Source organism: Dromiciops gliroides, chromosome 2 (genome assembly GCF_019393635.1).
Source record: "Dromiciops gliroides isolate mDroGli1 chromosome 2, mDroGli1.pri, whole genome shotgun sequence".
Lineage (NCBI taxonomy): Eukaryota > Metazoa > Chordata > Mammalia > Microbiotheria > Microbiotheriidae > Dromiciops > Dromiciops gliroides.
Genome location: NC_057862.1, coordinates 131,784,524 through 131,801,076, shown reverse-complemented (window position 1 = coordinate 131,801,076; position 16,553 = coordinate 131,784,524). Strand labels below are relative to the sequence as shown.

Here is a 16,553-nt window from a genome sequence, read left to right as displayed (position 1 = left end):
GGACAGTGAGGGCCATTCTTTCTTTCTTTCTTTCTTTCTTTCTGGCAATTTAAAGTTGAAATAATATTATAATTCTTTTAATATTATTACACTAGAGTTAATTCATCAATTCAATAAACACCTTTTGTAGAGGGAGAATTGTTTTATAGATTGAAGAAAAACTGCAGGTTAGACATAGTTTATAAGTGAGGAGGTGGATAGGAGCAAGAAGATAACAATAATTCACAGAATTATATGATGTCTATTACTGTTAAAAAATACTGTTCAAGAAGTAAATAACAAGGATCATTGCTTTCTTAGGAGAAATCAAGTAAGAATTTCTAGAGAAGGTGACATTTGAGTTAAACTTTAGTGAATGGATAGGAATTATTTCTCCTTGGAGAAAAGGTACTCTTTTATCTTTATAAAGGAATTCTTACAACAATTATCATTTATTCATGATAAGAAATACAAGGAAAAAAAACCCAAAAGGATTGTGGGCAGTTATTATTTTAGCTCTTTTATCAGGGCTTTCTTTGTTTCCTGACTCCAAGTGGTGAGGATTTAATAATTATCTGCTTCATTTAATCAAGATAGATAGTCATACATACATACACACACACACACACACACACACACACACAATCTATTCTGGGGCTTCAATGATTTGGATTAGTTGTTAACTTTGATCAACTAAACTAAGCAAATCTAGAATTTTCTCTCACCATATGTTCGGTGGGTTAAGCCAAAATATAAAATAACTTATGATGAATTTAATTGGGGTCACCAACTTTTGGAGCCTTACATGCAAGCAACTGAATGAAATGATCCTAGATGGGCATACTGGCATACCAATGGCATAAGGAAAAGGAAAGAAGCTAAAGAAAGGAAGAGAAAGGAAAAACAAAGGAAGAATAGGTAAAGCAAGAGAGCAAATATGGAAGTGCATGTGGATAAGACTTGTTTGTAGAAAGAGTTTGATTCTGGTGCCCTCTACCTAGATTAAATTATTTTTCCTCTTCGCCTCTTATGGTGCTCATCGTATAGATATAGCTGCAATATTATGTAAAGCAGAGTAGATTTGGAACCAGAACCCCCAGCTTCAAGTAATCTGTGAGGCTTACAACAATAACTTAGTTACTTCATGGGGATATTTGAAAAGGATATTTCAAAAATCTTTCTCCCTACCAAAGGATCATTGTAATGATATCATGAGATGCTTTTAAGAATAAAGTGCTATAGCAACATCAAATGTTTTTTAAAATCATATTTTTTTGCTAGGTATCCATACTTCCTTTCATCTTTGTGTCATTATTGCCTGTTAGAAGCTTAATACATTCTTTTTGCATGATTGAATAAGTGATTATAGGAGTTTAAACACTCATTCTTATTTACTTTAAGTTCATTTATTCTTACTGGAATCAAGAATTTTAAGCATAGATGAAGAGGAAAATATAAGATTTTTACAAACCTTGCAAAGGTTTTATCATACTGTCAGGTAAATTTAGAGGAGGGCTCCACTAGCCCCCTTCATATCCCTATACTACAGTCTGGTTTTCAATGTGCATAATTAATATTCAGGTCTAAGAAATCTAAATGTATACTTGGGCCTCTTACCCTGCTACCCTGTAACTGTAATTCCAGTAGGATCCAAAAGATCCTGGACACCAGGCAACATTTTGGGTCTTCATTAGAATTCATTCATTTCAGAAGAGTTCAGTAATACTCATTAAAACAAACTGTCTCATGGAGAGGATTAAAACACACCATGTCATAGTTTCTACTGGGGGAAGAAGAATCAGATAATTCTCAATTTCTTAAAGAAATGTTTTTTGAATAAGCAAACAGGCCATGATAGAAATGTGCACTGAGAAAATACAGGTGCTAGTGGCTCAGGGACAACATTTAAAAAAGAAATTATTTTCCAAAGTTCCCCAGGGAGGAAAAGAGAGGGCATGGGGTGCTTGACCCAATGAAGAAGGGGGGAAAAAAGAGGTTGGTGACAGAAAGACCTTAATTCATGGACTGTGAGTTTGAATGATGTGTTTTCTTTATACCTTCAAGTTAAGATCAACTGGCAGCCAAAACCACAGTTCAATCTGTTTTTTTTTTCCCCTGTCTGACACGAATTGTGAAAGTTAGTCCAATGCACTTTCATTCATAACAAAAATAACAATAAACCAACTTCTGAAATAACATTAAACAACAAATTAATAATTATTTCAATCTAAATAAATCTGAAGAACTGAAAAGAGCCAATTTTGTAAAAAGAAAAGAAAAGAGAATTGGAGATTTTCCTAATAAATAATAATTGGCATTTTATTCAATCACAAAGGTCTTTTCATTTACAATTTGCATTTTTGGTTTAGGAAAATTTTAGAAAGCAAGAAAACATACCAAATTTTCTCATAAAACTTCTAAAATTAAATGCAAATGGACATGTTTTAATGAAAATAATTTAGAACTTTAACAAACAGGATTTTATAAACTCTTAATGCTATAGCAGAAAACATAGAGGTAAATTCTTTGAATAAAAGAAAATTTTACATATATAAAAGAAAGGAAAATATTTCAAGGTATTTCATAATTTTATCCCACCATAATTACTTACCCTTATTTCTTGACATTCCTGAATGGATAAGGAGTACTGGGCATAAAATCATCAGATAAGTTCAAATCAGAACTCTGATAGTCCAGGAATGTAACTACGGGTGAGCTGCTTAACCCCTCTCAGATTCAGCTTCCTCATTGGCAGTCAGTTAATCAAAAAGCATTTGGGCACTGTGCTAATTACCAGAGGGATGCCCAGATATGGGCCATTAAGAGAAAGAGTTGTTTTGACATCTAGAGGAAGAACCAAGATGCGGAATAGAGAAAGCATTTAGCAGAGCTATTCCAGTTTCCCACCAAACAATTTTAAAATAATGCCTCAAATTGAATTCTGGAATGGTGGAGCCAACAAAAGGCCAAAGTGGTATATTCTTCCAGCAAAAGACAACTTTTAGGAGGTCAGAAAGAGATCTGTAATATGGGGGTGGAGGCAAACCTGAAGCATACATACTTGAAACACCAGTGGTGAAACTAGATGGTAGCAATGTAGAAGCTGTTGCTTGAATCTTACGTGATCCTAATTGTGGCTCCATGATATCTGAACCATTTCTGTCTGGCTGCTTTGAAATATTTTCTCTTTCACATAGGAACTTGGCAAATTGGCTTCAATATTACTGGGAGTTTTCATTTTGGGATTTCTTTCAGGAGATAATAAGTAGATTCTTTGAATTTCTATTTTGCCTTCTGTATCTCAGATATAGGAACAGTTTTCCTTGATACTTCCTTGCAAAAGAGTGTCTAGGATCTTTCTTTAATCTTTGTTTTCAGGTAGTACGATAATTTTTTTTTTCCATTTGGCAAATCTTTACAGGTAGTTTTCAACATTAATTTTCTTTTTCTTTTCTTTTTTGTTTTTGGCAGGGCAATGAGGGTTAAGTGACTTCCCCAAGGTCACAAAGATAGTAAATGTCAAGTGTCTGAGATCAGATTTGAACTCAGTTCCTCCTGAATCCAGTACTGGTGCTTTATCCACTATACAACCTAGCTGCTCCCTCAACATTCATTTTCATAAGATTTAGAGTTCCAAATTTTTCTCCCTCCCTCCCTCCCTTTCTTCCACCCTCCACAAGACAGCAACCAGGTTATATATGTACAATGCACAAGGGCTCTTTTTATCAATTTTTTCTTTGGGGGTGGATAGTATGCTTCATCATCAGTCCCTTGGGATTGTCTTGGATCATTGTATTGCTGAAAATAGTTATCATTCACAATTGTTCATTGAATAATACTGCTGTCACTATGCACATTGTCCTCCCAGTTCTGCTCACTTCATTATACATCACTTCATGAGTCTTTCCAGGTTTTTCTGGAATCATCCTGTTTGTCATTTCCTATAGCACAATACCATTCCACTACAATCATATTACCACAGCTTCTTCAGTCATTCCTCAATTGATGGACATTCCCTTGATTCTCGATTCTTAGCCACCACAAAGAGTTGCTATAAATATTTTTTGTACAATTTCCCCCCATTTTCTCTTTCATGATTACTATTGTTAACTGTTTCCCTTCCATCCTATTCCCTTCCCCATGATATTTATTCTATTATCCATCTTCTTTCATCCTATCCCTCTTCAAAAGGATTTGCTTCTGTCTGTCCCCTCCCCCAATCCTCCCTTCCTTCTTTTGGTCCTCTCTTTTTATCCACTTCCCCTCCAATTTTCCTGCAGTGTTAGAGAGATTACTACAGCCAATTGAGTGTGTATGTTATTCTGTTCTTGAGCCAATTCTGATGAGTGTTAGGCTCATTTACTGCCCAGATCATATCTATTACTCCACCCAGTTGGGTGTGTGTGTGTTAATCCCTCCTTGAAGAAACTCTGATGAGTTTAAGGTCTTTGAGCCTTTTCTGATGAATGTAAAATTCATTTACTGCCCTGCTCCTCCCCCATCTCTTCCCCCACTCCATAAGCCCTTTCCTGTTTCTTTCATGTAGAATTTCACCCAATGCTACCTCTGCCCATCCCCCTCCACCAGTGCATTTCCCTCACCCCTCAATTTAACCCTAAAGATGTCATCATGGGGCAGATAGGTGACACAGTGGACAAAGCATCCACCCTGGACCCAGGTGGATCCTAGCCAAAAACCAGCCTCAGATATAAGACAGTCACTCACTGCATGGCTTCAGGCATGTCCCCAACTCCAATTTTTTTATGGTTCTCTAGGGTCTTGTATTTGAAAGTCAAATTTGCCATTCAGTTCAGGTCTTTTCATCACACATCCCCCAAAGTCCTCTTTTTTGTTAGAGTCCCATTTTTTCCTCTGAAAGGTTATGGTCAGTTGTGCTGGGTAGGTGATTCTTGGTTGTAATCCTAATTCCTTTGGCCTCTGGAATATCATATTCCATGCCCTCTGGTTCTTTAGTGTAAAAGATGCTAGATCTTGTGCTATTCTGACTGGGGCTCCACAGTACTTGAATTCTTTCTTTTGGCAGCTTGCAATATTTTCTCCTTGACCTGAGAGCTCTGGAATTTGGCTATAATAATCTTAGGAGTTTTCCTTTTGGGATCTCTTTCTGTAGGTGATTGGTGGATTCTTTCAATTTTTTATTTTATCTTCAGCTTCTAGAATAACAGGGCAATTTTCCCTGACAATTTCATGGAAGATGATATCTAAACTCTTTCCTTGATCATGGTTTTCAGGGAGGCCAACAATTTTCAAATTATCTCTCCTGGACCTATTTTCCAGGACAGCAGTTTTTCCTAGAAGATATTTCACATTGCCCTCTATTTTTTTATTCATTTGGATTTGCTTTATTGTGTCTTGGTTTCTCATGAAGTCACTAGCTTCCATTTGTTCAATCCTAATTCTTAGGCAATTATTTTCATCAGAGAGCTTTTGTACCTACTTTTCCATTTGGCCAATTTGACTTTCAAGCTGTTGACTTTTTTCTCACGTCTTTCCAGCATCACCCTCTTTTCTCTTTCCATTTTTTCCTCTACCTCTCTAACTTTATCTTCAAAGTCCTTTTTGAGCATCTCTGTGGCCTGAGACCAATTCATATTTTTCTTGGAAGCTTTAGATATAGGGGCCCTGACGTTGACATCTTCTTCTGAGAGTGCGCCTCAATCTTCCTTGTCACTAAAGCAACTTTCTATGGTCCTCATCTTTCTCTGTCTCCTCATGTTGCCTTTTTTTACTTGACTTTTAGCTCCTTAAAGTGGGGCACTGTTTCCAGGCTGCAGGATCCCAAGCTTAAGAAGTCCCAAGTGGTATGATTTAAGGAGGATCAGGTTCTTCACTTGCCTGGCCTGTTCCCTAGTCTGTAGATGACCCCAGACCAACTTGCTAATCAACCAGCTTTTTGTGCTGTGGTTGTCAGCTCCAATGAGTCTGTGCCCCTCTCCCACCTGGGTCACTGCTACTGAAGCCTACCTCCTGGTTCCCAGCAGGGGTGAAAAACCCAAGTTCTGCCTTAGCACCAGCAGAGACCCCTGTAGTCTCCCCCTGCCAAGGGCTCAGCCCTCTCACCAAACTATGAGCTTAGTTCCAGATGACACTGTCACTTCAGCTGATTCAGAGTCTCTGGGGGTCTCCTTCTCTGGTGAGGCCTTCCTGGGACTGTTTCTGTGTCAGGGTGCCTGTGGGGTTGGACTCCACTCCTGTCTCATCACAGAAGCTCCCTCCCTTTGACCTTCCAAGTTGTTCTTAGTTAGAAGATGATTTCAGCACATTCTTCTGTGGGTTTTGTTGCTCCAGTCATTGTCCTATGGGATTATTTCCATGTTTCATGTCATGAGTTCGAGAACTCCCTGCCTTTCCTCTTCCTTCTAGTACAATAATTCTTAAAATATCTCTCCTGGATCTATTTTCCAGGTCAGTTATTTCCAATGAGATATTTCACATGTTCTTCTATTTTTTTTTTATTCTTTTGCTGTTGCTTTATGGTTTCATAGACTCATTAGCTTCCACTTTCCCGATTTTAATTTTTAGGAATTATTTTCTTCATTAGCTTTTGTACCCCTTTTACCATTTAGGCAATTCTGCTTTTTAAGAAGTTATTTTCATTAGTAAATTTTATACCTCTTTTTCCATTTGGGCCAAATTCTGTTTTGAAGGTGTTATTTTCTTCAGTATTTTTTGTGCCTCTTTTACCAAACTATTAGTTGTCTAGGTGGCACAGTGGATAATGAAATAGCAGACTTGTAAAATGAAATTAACAACATAATTAGAGACTTTGAGGGGAAAATATTAAATATTGATGAGCATAGAATAGAAAATATAAAACTTTATAAAAGTAACACTTTTCCTAAATATATTATAAAGTAAATTGATCTCAATATGTCCATGAAACAAAAATAACTATTGGAATAAAGATGAAAGAAAAAAGTATCTATTACAAAATAAAATTGATCTAGCAAAGAGGTAGAATAGAAAAAAATTGTTAGAATCCTTAGTATATATGAATAACTGATATTTAGGAGAATAAGAGCCATTCCTCAGTTGATAAATAGTTGAAAGATATGAACAGGCAGTTCTTGAGAGAAGAAGTTCAAGATATCCATATGAAATAAATACCCCCAAAATAATCATTTAATCATTAATAAGTATAGAAATGTAAGTTCAAACAATTCCAAGTATCTATTTTATTACCCTTAGACTGACAAAGTTCAAAAATAAGGAATATGTTGAAGGGGCCTTTGGAAAACAGGCACAATGATGTACTCTTGGTGGAACTATGAGCTATGATACATCCTTATTGAATAGCAATTTGGAACTACTTCCCAAATGTTACTAAACTGTGCATACCTTTTGGCTTAACAATACAGCTACTAAGCCTTTTCTTCAAGCAATAAAAAGAAAAAAAAATGGTTTTGTATATACAATACCTTTTCGTATATACAGAATTTGTATATTCAAAAATATTTGTAATAGTTCTTTTTGTAGCAACAAAGAATAGAAACTAAGGGGGTATTATTTGTTGGGGAATAACTGAATATTTTATGGTCTATGAATATAACAGAATACTATTGTTTGCCTTATTTCTTTGAAAACTGGAGGATTTATCTGGAATGATGCAGAATAGAGGAAGCAGAACCAAAAGAACAATTTATATCATAACATCATTGTTAAAATGGATAATTTTGAAAGATTTGGAAGGTCTTATCAATGAAATAATTAATGATGACTTGAAAGGACCGATGTTAAAGAATATAACCTAACTCCACACATAAAGATGATGAACTAATATGAACAATGGGACACACATTTTTTGGACATTGGTACTATGAGAATTTGTTTTGTTTGACTATATTTATTTTCAACAAGTGTTTTGGCTATTTTTTTTCCCTGTTAAATGGGTACAAGGGGTTCAAGGGAGAAAAAAAATGAATGTCGTTTTTTAAAGTAAAACAATTTAAGATAATGTAAAAATAATTGCTAAGAAAAAAATCACATCTTAAAAAACAAAAGACTCCTTGAAAACTATGACTAAGCAAATAATTTGGGTGCCATAGTTCAAAAAATCTGCCCATAAAACTCTCTAGATCTGTTAGTACCTAAAATCACAATGAAAACAAAAGGGTTTTGGTCAGCTCATGAAAGAAACCCCCAAGTTGAAAACACCCTAGTTATGTCCAAGATAAAACCCAGATCTTTTAGGTCAAAGAAAAAAAAAATATTTCAGGAAGCCAGAAGAGTTTAAGTACTAAGTAACTGTAGCTAGATGGTAGGCTAAGGTTAAGATTATTGGGCAACTACTTGAAAGTAAAGAAAATCTCAGATTATTATATTAAAAAGGAAAAAGCCTTAAAACAGAGTAATTTATACAAAGAAAAAAAAAGCTTATCTTAATCCTATGACAGGAGTAAATCCTTTAATAGCCTAGGGGCCTTTAAAACATTCATGTTAAAAAGACAAGAGTGGGGGCAGCTAGATGGCATAGTGGCAGTGGATAGAGCACCAGCCCTGGAGTCAGTAGTACCTGAGTTCAAATCTGGCCTCAGACACTTAACACTTACTAGCTGTGTGACCCTGGGCAAGTCACTTAAGCCCAATTGCCTCACTAAAAAAAAAAAAAAAAAAAAAAAAAAAAAAAGACAAGTGTGAGGTAGAATCCTTAAAACACAAACAGAGGAGAACTATAGGAAATGATAGGGAAAAAATTAAAAGGTAAATACATGTAAACAATAGCAAAAGTCTAAATAATGATGAACTGCTTATATTCTGACAGAGAAGAGAGATGTTTTTTCAGAAACCAGCTATCTTCAAGGGTCACAAAAAAAAATTTTTAAATGAAAATAAAGGAAAGGAATCTGGAGGTTGTTTCATTGTATCTTACCGGGCTTTGAGTAGGAATGAAAGGGAAAGGGAAAGTAATAGACTAGGGAAGAAATGAGGAAGAGGAGAGGAACTAAGTAGGCCCTATAAATATGAGGTTTAAAAGAAGATTGCAGGGGGCAGCTATATGGCTCAGTGGATAGAGCACCAGCCCTGGAGTCAGAAGGACCTGAGTTCAAATCCAGCCTCTGACACTTGACACTTACTGGCTATGTGACCCTGGGCAAGTCACTTAATCCCAATTGCCTCACCAAAAAACAAAAAACAAACAAAAAAAATGGATTGCAAAGATGGAAGAAGAGACAGGGTACCATATATCATATGCATTTCATTATTATCTGAATACATGAAAAAGAGGGTTCATCACAAATAAAGAGGTGTAGGAATACAGTAAATGGAACAGCGAAACTTGCAGTGATAAGGCCAGGAGAGATGGTAGAGTATATAGTCCCAAGCAAAATAAACTTCACCTTTGTCAGGTGAATCATAAAAAAGGTATTAAAAGGAGGAAAAGAAGGTAACTCCAGTAACTGGGGTCTGGATTAGATAAAGAGAGGGGAGAGAAGAGTGGGGTATGATTACTTCAATTAGAGAACAATAAAGTTGATCATATTTCTCTTTCACCATTTTCTTCTTTATAAAGAGGGGGTGAAGAGAAAAGATAATAAAATGGAGGGTGAAATACAATTAATATTCATATGGTTGAGTCATGAACTCAACCATAAAACAAGAATAGTAAAAAGGTTTTGGAAAGCAGAATCCAACAATGTGTTGATTACAAAAAGTACACTTGAAACAATAGTTGAAATGTGAAATTGGAACAGAATTTATTATTCCCTTGGTGAATTTAGAAAAACTGACATGAAAACCAAGATTTTGGACAAGACAACATTGAATATTTTTATTTTTAAATATTTTAATTAAATATCAAATATTATTATTATGTGGCTAAAAGAGATAAGTAAGGAAACTGCATCATGCTTAAAAGTACAACAAATTGGGGGCAGCTAGGTGGCATAGTGGATAAAGCACCAGCCCTGGATTCAGGAGGACATGAGTTCAAATCTGGCCTCAGACACTTGACACTTAACTAGCTGTGTGACCCTGGGCAAGTCACTTAACCCTCATTGCCCCGCAAACCCCTCCTTCCCCCAAAAAAAGTAGAACAAATAATGAAATAATTTACTTTTATATGGCCCAAATGGTATCACCTCTAAGTACTTAAGGAAAAAAACTAATTTAATTATAGGGAGAGGTAGCAAAACCATAATAATTTGGGACTTTAGTGTGACCTTTTTTAGGACTAATCAAATCTTAGAAAAGGATGAAGTTAACAAATTAAATCTCTGATTGGAATTTTAGGAAGATAAGATACAGTATGCCTGTAGATTACTGAATGGAAAAAAAAAACAAAAAAGAAAAGAAAAATTTAGAGTTCCAATGTACCAAAATGTTTAGAATGCAGCCAAAGCAGTCCTTAAGAGAAAATTCACATCTTTAAACATTTTCATTCTACAGTAACTTTCAAGGTTTCTAGGTGACATAACAGATAGTATATAGTATCTAGAAGTAGGAAAATCTGAGTTCACATCTTGCTTCATATGCTTACTAATTCTATGACTTCAGGGTAAATCATTTATCTTCTTTTAACTTTAGTTTCTTTATTGGTAAAATGATGGGGTTTGACTCATTGAACTCAAAGGTCTATCAGTTGCAAAGGAAACCAAGATATATAATAGGTAGGTGGGAGTGGTCAGAGCATTTCAAGGATGGAGAACAGATTGAAAAAGCATGGAGTCATGAGGTGGAGGACTCTTGATCAGTGTAGCTAGATCATAGAGTTCATGGCAGGAAACAAATTGTGATAAAAATGAAAAGGTAGAATATATGTTCCTTGATAGCAGGGATTGTATTTTGTCTTTTGAAAATCCATTGTTGATAAAAAAAGAAATGTTTATTGAGTGACCATGTCACTTCCCTATTCTGTAAATTCTAGTGGTTTTCTGTTGCCTTTGGGATTAAAAAATAAAACTTCTCTGCTTGGTCTTTAGATCTCTTCATACAATGTGGTTCCAGTGAATTTTCTTCAGGTTCATTATATTACTCTCTCATGAACAAAACTGGACTTTCTCTGTTTCTCAAAATGGCTTAGCAACATTCATCTTCATGCTTTTATATGGGACATTTCCTATGCTTGAAATCTATTCAAACCTCAAATTCTCCTCAGTGAAAACGTTTCTTACTTCAAGATGAAACTTAGGTACCATCTTTCACATAAAGCCTTTCTTGATTTCCATGCTAGTACCTTCCTTTATTAACTATAATGTACTTAAGTATCTCATTTTTAATTTATATTGATTTTGCATATATTTATGTAATAGAGAGGGAGAATCCAATGAAGGCCCACATCTAGGAGCATACATGTGTGGTGAGCTTGCTTCAGGAAGTGCATAATGATTTAATATCAAAGGGGGCTTCTTCTCCACTTCAGAGCATGGTATTCTCTCCTTTCCTATCCATTTATTTCATGATAAGGAAACAGTCTTTTTGTAGGCTTCTAAGCCCAGACTGAGTGTACATAAAAAGGAATTAATGCACTTATCAAGTTTCTAGTCGTGGGGCATTGAGATTCCAAAACATAGTGAGTTCTTATGTACAATTATGCTGCTGTGTGGCTAAAGTGGGGTAGAAAAGATCATTGGATTTGAGGAAATAGAGGTTGTTTGAGGGGTAATCAATACAAATATTGAAATCCCCCAAAGTGATAGAAGTAGATGAATGGGAATTAAGATTATTAAAGCCTTTGGAATAGGTCAGGTATTTGGAAGATAACAGCAACAAGGATAGGAAGAAAGTAGAATATCCCCATTGTATTCTGGAATTCACTGTCTAGATATCTGTGCTAATTTAAGAATTTTTCCTAGGCAGTTCAGAAGCTTGAGTTAGGAAATTTCTGTCCATGCACAGTTAAGTATTTGGTATCTGAAGGTAGTCAATAGGATTTACTCTTACCAAGATGTGAATTCAGTTTAGGGGAATATTAATAATGGGGTATGAAGGAATTGTCCTCTTCACCCAGTTTGATAAGTTGAGCTAAGTGTTCATTCCTTGGCCACAAGAAAAGAAGCACTTAATTTTTAAACACTTTTTAGAAAATGTAATTCTTCTGAATAAAGTATTTCCATTTCTCTTCCGACCTCATAAGCAATGCAAACAGAAACTAGGGGTTGAAGCAGAAAGAATTTCCCTCTTGTTCATATCAGGAAGGGTCCTTTAATGTCCAGATCAGGAAATAAATGAATTTGTGATGAAATAATTGAAGTCTGTTTGTTCAATGTCTCCACCCACACTAAATCTGACTGGCTTTTAAAAAATATATAGGGGGGCAGCTAGGTGGCATGGTGTATAAAGCACTGGCCCTGAATTCAGGAGTGCCTGAGTTCAAATCTGGCCCCAGATACTTGTCACTTACTAGCTGTGTGACCCTCAGCAAGTCACTTAGCCCTCATTGTCCAGCAAAAAATATATATATACACATATATATATATATATATATATATATATATATATATATATACATATATATATATATTCAGAAGTGTAGGAACAAGGCAACATGATATAGTTGGATAGAGTATATCTGGTTTTGAATCTTACCACTGACATGCACTCATGTGAATATGGGCAAGCTCCATGACTTCCAACAGCCTCAACTTCCCGTCATCAAAATAGGGATAATGATACCTGCTAAAAGGCTCAAATGAGATAACATATATAAAATACATTGCAAGTGATAACACCATATAAATGTCAGGTACTTGTTTTGTTTTTCCTTAGTCTTTTTATGAGGTTATATAGGAGGACTGCAATTCAAAACATCTAAGGAATAAATCTATTCAAGTTATACAATTTCTTATCAATATATTTACATTTTGTAATACATTATTATGAAGAAGAGATGATTATATAAGGCAGAGGTGAAGGAGAAGATAAGTTGCAGGAAATGACTTTTTACATTATCTGTAAGTATGGATTTGCAACCTTTGGGAGCAAAGGGAAAGTAAATGATTTTAAACGATTTTTAGAAGTCTAAATTAAGACACATCAGCCAATTGTTTGGCAGTTAATCATGCTTTTTTCACATTGCTTTTTTTTTTCTTTTTCAAGATGTTTGTCCTTGATCTCTCTGAGGCTATAACCGCAGGTTACAATTGAATCTTTCTAAATAATCCACAGTGAAATAGGTAGAGTGTGTTGCTCCCCAGGCCACAAAAAGCAAGAGCTCAGTGGAGTTAGAAAGGGTAGCAAAGCCTTTTGAGTCATGTTTCTCAGCTGATTAAACTCATTCAGGGCCAGGATCCTGAAAAGAAAACAGAAATATCACTTCCTTCTTTTGTCTGCCTGCCTTCCTTCCTTCCTTCTTTCCTTCCTTCCTTCCTTCCTTCCTTCCTTCCTTCCTTCCTTCCTTCCTTCCTTCCTTCCTTCCTTCCTTCCTTCCTTCCTTCCTTCCTTCCTTCCTTCCTTCCTTCCTTCCTTCCTTCCTTCCTTCCTTCTTTCCTTCCTTCCTTCTTTCCCTTCCTCAGGCACTTACTGGCTTGGGCAAGTTATTTTACCTCTTTTTGATTCAGTTTCCTCATTTGTAAAATGATGATGATAGCATCCACCACCGCCCCGCCCCACCCCAGGATTTGCGGAAGGATCAAATCATACAGTATTTGCAGAATAACTGTCACATAGTAAGCACTAAATGTTACTTATCATTGCTATTAATATTGCTATTGTTTTTTCCTTCCTTTCTTTTTTCCTCCCTCCCTACCTCCCTTAGTCCATCTGTCCATCTGTCTGTCTATCTGTCTGTCTCTTATAATTGTAGAAACATTTCTGTTCTCACAAAGAAGAGAAAGGCTGGAGGCATTTAAAAACTATGATTGAATTGCCAACATAATTCCATTAAAATTCACTTTTGCCCCAATTTTCTGCATATTGCACAGGCAAAAATATCTTGGGGTCCAAGTTATTTCTATAACTATATTGATTCTCTAATTCTCTTATATGTGTGACTATAGTCACAATCTTCATTAACTATGGAAAGAAAAATACTGTATCATATTTGAATCAAAAGCATTGTTGTATTGGAATCCATTTAGAATCTCACAGAAAGAATGATAGCAACAAAGTAAAGCCATCAAAAGAGTGCTGTGCTGATGTGATGGCTGCAAAGAAGCAAGAGCTGTGGTGCTGGTGCAGGGGCTGGTAGGATCATAGAAGCCTCTGCTCCAGGCACCATAACCAGGCTCCTACTTCTGTGGCAGTGCAGTTGGCTTATGGTGTCATCTCTGAACTCTGACACCTCCAATAGGCAGAACTGGGAGGACCAGGACCTGCCTATTCTGTGTCAGAGATGTCTTGGAGAAAATGCCTTCCTCGGCATGAGCAAAGAAGGGTATGGAAAAGAATGCAAAATTTGTGCCAGGCCGCGCAGCATTCCACTGGGGACCTGGTGTTTGCATGTGTTTTTAAAAAGACTGAAGTGTGCCAAACTAACAGCAAACTCCAAAATGTTTGTGAGACTTTGGACCTAGAATATGGCTTACCTATTCAGGTTTGTGGAAATTCAGGACTGTCTTTTTTTTTTTTTTTTTTTTTTTAGTGAAGCATTTGGGATTAAGTGACTTGCCCAGGGTCACACAGCTAGTAAGTGTTAAGCGTCTGAAGCTGGATTTGAACTCAGGTACTCCTGACTCCAGGGCCGGTGCTCTATCCACTGTGTCACCTAGCTGCCCCTCAGGACTGTCTTTTAAGGATGACATGACTAAGCTTTATGTGAACAAAGAATTCTACCCCCAGAAGGTTGAGCCAGAGATTTCTAACTGGGATGGAAGTTGGCCAGTTCCTGGGAAGGCTCCAGCTACCAGCGACATGCTGCTCAAATTGCCTTGGACCACCCCCTTACTACAAACAGAATCACCCTCACATTATTCCTTCTGGATGAAAGGAGATTGTAGAACAGACATGCCCAAACAGACATGAGAAGCCTGCAGACCCTGATGATCCTCTTGCTGATCAGGACATCAAAGATTATTATGGTATTAATGATCCTTTGGCAGATAAAATGAGTTTCAACAATGGCTCGCCTGGATCCATAAGTTGATAAGATCATTACTACACCATATGTTGGTGGCTTGGCAGATATTGTCACTGAGAATGATTTCAGAAATCACTTTTACCAGTTTGGTGAGATATGTACCATAGCCATTGTACAAAGACAGCAGCATGTTTTCATCTGGTTTGCTATAAGGCAAGCTGCAGAGATGGCTGCTAAGAAGTCCTTCAACAAACTGATTGTAAATGGATGCAGGCTCAATATGAAATGGGGAAGAACCCAGGCAAGCCAGAAGAAAAGAAAAGGAAAAAGAAGGAACCCCAGACTCTGGAATTAAACTGGAGCCTGGCCCAAGACTCCCTGGAGCTCATCCTCTTCCTCCAACAGCTGAAGAAGGTTCCCCTGCCAATGATTTTAATCTCCTTCCCGGTGGTTTCTGTCAGCAGCTAATATTGCCCTCCTCCCTCCTTCTGAGATGGCCCCTCCACCCCCACTAGATTTTGGACTGCACAGGTTCCACCCAAGAGGACCCCCACCTTCTTTCATGTGAGCTCCAGAATACATCCACTCTCCTTCTCAGGGTCCCCAGGGGCTTATGCAAGAAAGCACAGTAGTCCCTAACACACTGCCACGGTGTTGGAGCTTTGATGAGGAAAGGCACTTTAGAAATGTAATAAATAAATCTTGGAGTTAAAAAAAAAAGTACTGTCTTTGTAGTAAGGAGAAGAGACCTGGGATCTAATGATGACTCTTCAAGGAGCTTTTGCACATATATGAGTATGTGTTTGTGCGTATGTTTTATAGCATAGTACAACCTATTGATGTTAGTCTACCATATGAATGTTAGCTGTTATGCTTTTAACATGATTGTGTTTTACAATAACCTACTATTTGTTTCACTAATTTTGGCTCTGAGTACACATACAATTGGATTTGTTTTTTGGAGAAAGGAGAGTAAATATTTATATTAAAAAAAAACTAAATCCAGGTAAGTGCTTTAATTCAGACAAACAAGTAAAGAGCCCATTCAAAATGGGCTACTGAATTCAAGAGCTTTCTTCCTTCCCACCATCACCTAATCTTTGACATCATATATCTTGGTAAGGATGCTAAAGAAAGTAAGGAAAAAATCCACCAATGACTTAATTCTCTAAATGTTCTCCACTATTTTGTGGTGCTAGGAAACTTTAGAAGTTTTATAAATGTACTCTCTTAGAAATTGCTTCTGGGGACAGTTAGGTGGCACAGTGGATCGAGCATTGGCCCTGGAGTGAGGAGCACCTGAGTTGAAATCGGGCCTCAGACACTTAACACTTACTAGCTGTGTGACCCTAGGCAAGTCACTTAACCCCAATTCCCCTGCAAAAAAAAAAAAATGCTTCAAGAAGGGGCAGCTAGGTGGCACCAAGCAATGATAGAATTTAATTTAATTACTATTCCTAGAGCAAGAGATGTAAGGGGGTATGGTACTAAATGTATGACAACAGGCTAGATGAAGCAAAAAGATGCCTAGGACAGGGCAGCTAGGTGGTGCAGTAGATAAAGCACCAGCCCTAGATTCAGGAGTACCTGAGTTCAAATG

The 16,553-nt window shown here is 36.7% G+C and overlaps 1 pseudogene; it reads left to right on the top strand.

Moving 5' to 3' along the window:
* Window positions 1–14,192: 14,192 nt before the first annotated feature.
* On the top strand, window positions 14,193–15,592 carry LOC122738840 (annotated as a pseudogene).
* The last annotated feature ends 961 nt before the right edge of the window (window positions 15,593–16,553 follow it).